The sequence below is a fragment of the Silene latifolia genome, chromosome 9, assembly GCF_048544455.1.
Source record: "Silene latifolia isolate original U9 population chromosome 9, ASM4854445v1, whole genome shotgun sequence".
Taxonomy (NCBI): Eukaryota; Viridiplantae; Streptophyta; class Magnoliopsida; order Caryophyllales; family Caryophyllaceae; genus Silene; species Silene latifolia.
This window is the reverse complement of record NC_133534.1, coordinates 99,199,618-99,206,315: the sequence shown is the minus strand read 5'-3', so window position 1 is coordinate 99,206,315 and position 6,698 is coordinate 99,199,618. Positions and strand designations below refer to the sequence as shown.

General features: G+C 37.6%; 1 long non-coding RNA gene across 1 annotated transcript; it reads right to left on the bottom strand.

Annotated features, from left to right (window-relative positions):
* Positions 1 to 1,040: 1,040 nt before the first annotated feature.
* LOC141598222 (uncharacterized) lies at positions 1,041 to 3,886 on the bottom strand. The gene is made up of 2 exons (XR_012523344.1): positions 3,640 to 3,886; positions 1,041 to 1,206 (listed from the first exon to the last, which is right to left on the bottom strand). It is a non-coding gene; the product is annotated as an uncharacterized LOC141598222 (long non-coding RNA).
* Between the last annotated feature and the right edge of the window lie 2,812 nt (positions 3,887 to 6,698).

Genomic DNA, 6,698 nt, shown 5'->3' with positions numbered 1-6,698 from the left:
CTGGAGTGGCCTGTGTTGATCCATATGATATTTTCGGTTATATGGAGAGCAGGTTGAGTACAGGTTGTTTGGTGTCACGCGGGAGACGGGACGCGCTTTGGACTTGGAGTCGAGTACTTGGATAGTTGGTAGATAACCTAGATAGTAGTCATGAGTTGCATTCTTTCATTTATTAATTTATGGTTATGTAATCCATTAAATACTTTATTTATATTAAATATTTCTTGATTGTATCTTCGATTCACCGTCTTGGGAAACCGTGATGGTAACATCTTCCAACTACCTTGGCGGGGTAAGAAGGGGATGTTACAAAGTGGTATCAGAGCGACGATTTTGGAACCTAAACCAATGAACCAAAATGAACCTAGGCGTGTCTAATAAAATGAACCCGACATGAGTACAATAGGAGATCAGTTTTGGATGAGTAGGCGCCCTCATATCAAAACTAGTGCCTATTGTCTCGGTTGGTCACTACGTGGATGGTTATGAGTATGGGGCAACGCTATGTGGAAAGTTGTATGGTTTCATGAATGTGTGATTAGTATTAAGCTTCTTGTATGATGTAATTATTTCCGATGATGTGTGAATGTGTATGAAGGTTGAATGCTTGGATTGATGTGAATAGCATGTTCGAGAATGGTTAGCATGTGTTGGTATATGGATAATGATTTCGCTATTTGAACTTACACCGCATGTTACTTGAATGCCTACTACTGTTGTCAATAGTGTATGATTAGCAATTCATGTGGGTAGAATAGTTACTAGTCCTACGATAGTGTACCAAAGACGGTAAGTAGGATGACATATGAACTAACTTGGGTGAGTCACCGATAGCCGGTGGACTCCCGAACCTTCTCTTTGTGTTGCAGGGACTTATCATTCTAATTCAACTCGAAAATCTCAACCATAAGTGTGACACCCCGCGATAAAGCGGAAAATATAACTTATAAATTCAAGCGGAAATTAGGAAAATTTTGAAACTTTTAAAATTTAAAGCGCGGGTTCGTCAAAATCCAAAACATAAATAAATAATGCGGAAATAAAGTTTAAATTATACAAACGTGATAGTCAAGATGAGGGAAAAGATATCCCTCGAATGACAGTACAATAAAAGGTGAGTCTAAACAATCCTAATAAATCGACTAAAAGGCCAAAGTGCTCGCTAGCTCACACATGTCTTCACCCCATGAATGCACCAACTAATACCTGTCATTCATGTAAACATGAACGCCACAGTCAGTGGGGAGTAACTCAAGGTTCTCCCAGCCACAAAATGTCGAAACGAACATAACAAAGAACTAAAACAGGCAAGTCATGTAAGATACTTACAAAAGATATGAATATCAAGTTTATATTTAAGCATGACAAATAAATGAGATGAAATATGATAGATCAATATTAGCATAATGGAGATTCAACTAATCATGTGAGACAATTAAATAATATGAAAGACAAGAATACGGTCATTTATGCAAAAGTACGCATTTCAAGGAATTACAACATAGATATGAGATTCGAAACCGTAGCCATTATTTGGAAAACCACTTAGCTAACATTGCACGGGACGTGGCTACTAATGTCACATTCATACTTATGGCTTGCATCTCACCATAAGAACGGATGGGAACATCAATCCCGACGATCATATCGCAACTAGGGGCTTATAGCTCACCCCTAGTATCCGATAGGACCAAGACAAACAACACAAGGCATAACTCTTGCCTTGAAAGACAAATACCAATATCTATAACCAAGCAAGACCTTTACTACTCATATATAAATATATAATTCCCCTGGTAGGACGACAATGGTACTCCCAAGACTCAGTCCTAGTCTAAATCGCCGGACTCTCGGGGCGAACGGTCCCCGATTCGACATGCGGCAGAACAGTCCGCATCCAAGACTCGATCGACAGAACGGAAGTCGAGAACCCATAATCGGCAGAACAGTCCGAAAGAGGCGGAAAAATATGAGCTAAACCCACAATCGGCAGAACAGTCCGAAAGAGGCGTAAAGACAAGTCAAGCAAAATGTATAGCATAAAGGCATTGTCACTAGAATATGGTATGAGGTAACCCACAATCGGCAGAACAGTCCGAAAGGGCGGGAAAAACATAAATCAAACAACTCCCGGCAGAACGGCACGAGAGCGGCGTAAACCAATACTTGGCAGAACGGCACAAGTAAGGCGAAAAGGCATTATAAAACGGGTACGACTCAACCAAGCGATACGAATCAACTTGGAATGAGACTAATAACGTAATGAGCCAATGATAATCCAAGTAAGACATTCCATGCCAAATTATATTCATGAACATGAATAAACAATCCATTTCTTCAATATTCGTCACTTGAATAAAAATGTAGACAAACAGAAATGAACCATTTATAATAATCAAAACAAGGACTTAATTATAAATGACTCAAATGTAAGATAAAACATTTATTACTTATAAGGCATAAACAATTAAGTTGGACTCATATTAAAATGGAAACATGTCATTTCATATACAAATGAGATAATAATGAATACATTCCACAATTATAAACCATGTGAGAAGAATATAAAAAAGAATGTACCCATTGTATATTTTATGTATGTAAACACGATTCTTAGGTTCCAACTAGTATCCATTTTCGTAAATCTTAAAGTTCCTGACCCGATTGAACATAGGCAATTACACTCTTTATATGGTGAACTATCATTTGTGACCAATGTACGAGTTTAAGTCCCTTTTACTTTCAATTTTAACAGGAAGGTCTTAAACTTATGGTAAGACTCTCTTAGAGGAGACTTAACAAGGCCTAAAAGTAGCAAAGTGTTATTTGGATGGCTGATATTAACCCTCATAAGGAATCGCACAATGACCCTAATATAATCAGAACTCAGACAGTCATATCTCTTTGCACTTATAATTGAAGCATATTAAAGACTGAATTTCTCCCCTACCACCAACCTAATTCACAAATGTATATGTATCCAAGATAGGAGCTAGCAAATTGACTCGAACTAGCGACAAAAGCGACACCAAAATCGCACTCAAAAACGTCATATGCAGCCCCTTCATTCACGGCTTTCACATAGTCCGTTTGCTATACTTCGACATCAAAGGGACAAGTTTTAAGACGGAATTTAACACGGTAAATTCAAGCATACAAGTATTGCAATCAAAAAAATATGGTACAAACTATAGGAGAAAAATTAAAGTTGTTAATTGAACGGTTTCCCGGACTCTTGTACTCTCATCGTAGGATAATTACAAACTCAATGCCAGCAAGTATAATTAATATGCCGAAAGAGTGTTGTCTGGGAAACCAATTTGTGCAACGCATTTTCATAGCCAACAAGTTGCTGATCATTAAAGGATAATGGAACTGAAATCGATTCTCCGCCCAAACAACCCACCATTTTATTGAGTAAACACGGTCCAAAACAAGCACAAGTTGTGACGGAGTTTCACATATAAAACACAAGTCACTAAAATACTTCAAGCATGCATATAAGTCGGTATTATTCCGATACATTCTACCATCCAAGTGAGAAAAGCACAAAGGACCAAACTTTATCAAACAAGGGTATGTAAAACGACATATAATACGGAATTTTGACATTTTTGTCGAGTAACCTATCACCGTTACCTTTTTGCTCTCCTAAACGACTGAGGAATCGCCCAAGGATGACCTTAAACCCAAAAATGGAAGAAATTAGACCAAAATCCGAATCCCTTGTAAGACGGCCGTTCTGAAATAGGACGAAAGTTTGGCTCTTTCTTACATACAAAGAAGGAGGATGAGATGTGGAAGCTATTGGTGCAAAATTCATGGAATTTGGTTGAGAAATAAGGGAGAAAATAGGGATTGAAGGTCGATGGAAATGGAGTTTGGGGGTCTGGTATGTTGTTGCTGCTGTAAGAAGAAGAAAGAAAAAGAGGGGAGTGGTGTTGTGGATAGACGACAACAATAAATAATAATAAAACAAAATATAATAATAATATATAATAATAATAATATCTAATGATATAAATAATACTAATAATATAAAAGTAGAGTGAAAAAGGGTAGGTGGGTGTGATGAGTTGTCGATAAATGGTTGGTCCGGATTAAAGTGGGTACAAGGTAAAATGTGACGGTCTAATGTTAGATGGAAATTAAGACGAAGATTATTATTATTACTGTCACTATTATTATCCGACCAAAAATACTGATGTGACCATAATTAGCGCACATTTAGTCCCCTAATTGAGCCTATTTTGCATACTATTATAACATTCTATGGCCATTTTATCCGTCAAAACCTTCCTATTTGCTTTTCTATCGCATTTCATATGTTTTGTAGAAAAGAAGATAATAAGGCGGAAATTCCCGTCTTTCGTGCATATTTGGAAGCTTATTGATGATATTAGACGGACTAGTATGAAGAGGAAGCAAAGACTAAAGACCAATCTCGCAAGAATAAAATGGAAATGAGCAAAAAGGGAAGAAAAGAAGAAGAACCACTGCTGAAGAACAATCCGAGCGGATTGTACCAAATCCGCCCGTCTCCACTGAACAATCCGAGCGTCCTGCTCAGACTCCGCTCGGATTCATTCACCAGAATCCGCCCGGATTCTCTTGAATCCGCTCGGATTCCTTTGCCAGATTCCGTCCGTCCCGACCCCAATACGCACGGATTCCTTCACAGCATGATTTCGTCTTCTCAAAGCTTCAAAGAAAGACTCCCTTCCTCCGAAAAATACCGGAGTCTCCTTGCTCAAATCTCAAAAGTGTAATTACTAGTTTAGCCCTTAGTTAACCCTAATGCATCCACCTAATTTCCACTATAAATACCCCATTTGTAAATAATTAAGGGGCATCTCATATATGTTGTTTTTGGGTAGAAAATCCTTCTTTAGATTAGATTAGGAGTAGATTAGAATAGATTACTCTTTAATCTTTCCACAAATTACACATTAATCTCTCCTTAATTATTGTTCAAGTTTATCATTCAAGTTTATTATTGGGTAATTGAAGATTATTGGGTTATTATTGGGAGATTGACAACCTTCCATCAATCATCAAGTTTCTTCTATTATTCTTTGCTTTATTATTTGGATCATCTCAAGTTTGGTATAATTCCTTTACTCTTTAATCTTTATTGTTCATTTCTTCATTCTATTATCATGTTTATACTTGTTGTGATGATTGACACCATTAATGACATGTTTCCCATGATAATGAGTGAGTAGTTTCTTTAGCTAGGATTAGTGGGTAATTAAGGGAAACCAACATGGGATTGATTCATGCTTAATCTAATATGTTCACATGATTAAATTGCTTGCTTGTTGTGATGTCGACTTTATGCACATGTTATGTTTGATGAAATGCTAAGCCTATGAATCCTTGCATTTATAACCATCTCTTATCTACTCAACTTGACTTGTAAGATATAAACCAACTCGAGTCTTGTTAGACCATGCATAGAAGTTGATTAGGAGGAAAGTAAGTCGACTTGTAGGTGTTGTACAATCTAATCGATTCGGCTCCGGGACCCAACTCTTCCTAAGAACCGTAAGATATAACCCAACTCGGTTCCTCCACAACATTAATTGCTTGCAACCTTGTAAACATGTTTGTATGATCAAAACCATGAATCCCCTATGAACCCATGACATCCTAGCACCTTTAATCAATTCTTTACATTTCTTAGTTCATTGTTTGCTCTACTTTGTTACTTTCATTAGTTTAGACACAACTACAAACCCAACCAAATTATGACACTAGCATAAATTGAGATAGATAGACTTAGAACCCAAAGCACACCGTCCCATGGATCGACCTCGACTTACCGCTAACTAGTAGTTTGTTGAGTATTATAAATGTGTTTGATTGGATGAGTGACGACATCGTCCGGATCAAAATGGCGCCGTTGCCGGGGATGGTGCTATGTGATTAAGTTCTTACTTGTTTGTCTATTTTAATTGTGCTTTCACCTTGGGGAACTTGTTCCTCAAGGATTGTTCTTACCATTTTTGTGTAGTTTCCATGTTTGTAGTTATCTCCTTGTCTTAGTTATGATGACTCAAGACTTGACACATGGAGTATGTGGTAGATTCTTTGAGTATGACTATGGGTATGGGGAGTTTGAGGAGCAAGTCAACACAAACCTACCTTACTATTTGTACAATGAAAATCCTAACCACTACCCCAATTTTTCTCACCAAAATTACCACACCCAATATCAACAACAACCACCCACTCAATACCCATTTCACAATGAACTTCAATTGCCACAATACAACCATTTTCACACCCACCCACAACAAAGAAATGAACCCATTCAAAACATGATCCTCCAAATGATGGGAGACCAACAAAACTTCTTCAAACAAATGCTAGAAGAGAGCCGAAAAGAAGAAGATGTTCTTAAAAACATCGCTATCCAAAGAAAGGAATTGGGGATTCAAATTGCCCAATTAAAAGAATTCCAAGCAACCCCTCACCACCGCTCTTTGGATATTGAGCATAAATGCGAGTTTGAAGTAGTGACATTTGACATGGAAGACGAAAAGTGGGAGGAGCCAAGTTCCTTGAGCTCTTGTGACTATGAGAGTATTGTGTTTGACGATGAAGACATGAGGTTGAGCAAACCAAATGTTCTTAACCTCTGTGAGTATGAGGGTGTGTCATTTGAAGTAGATGTTGAGGTGTTGGAGAATGAG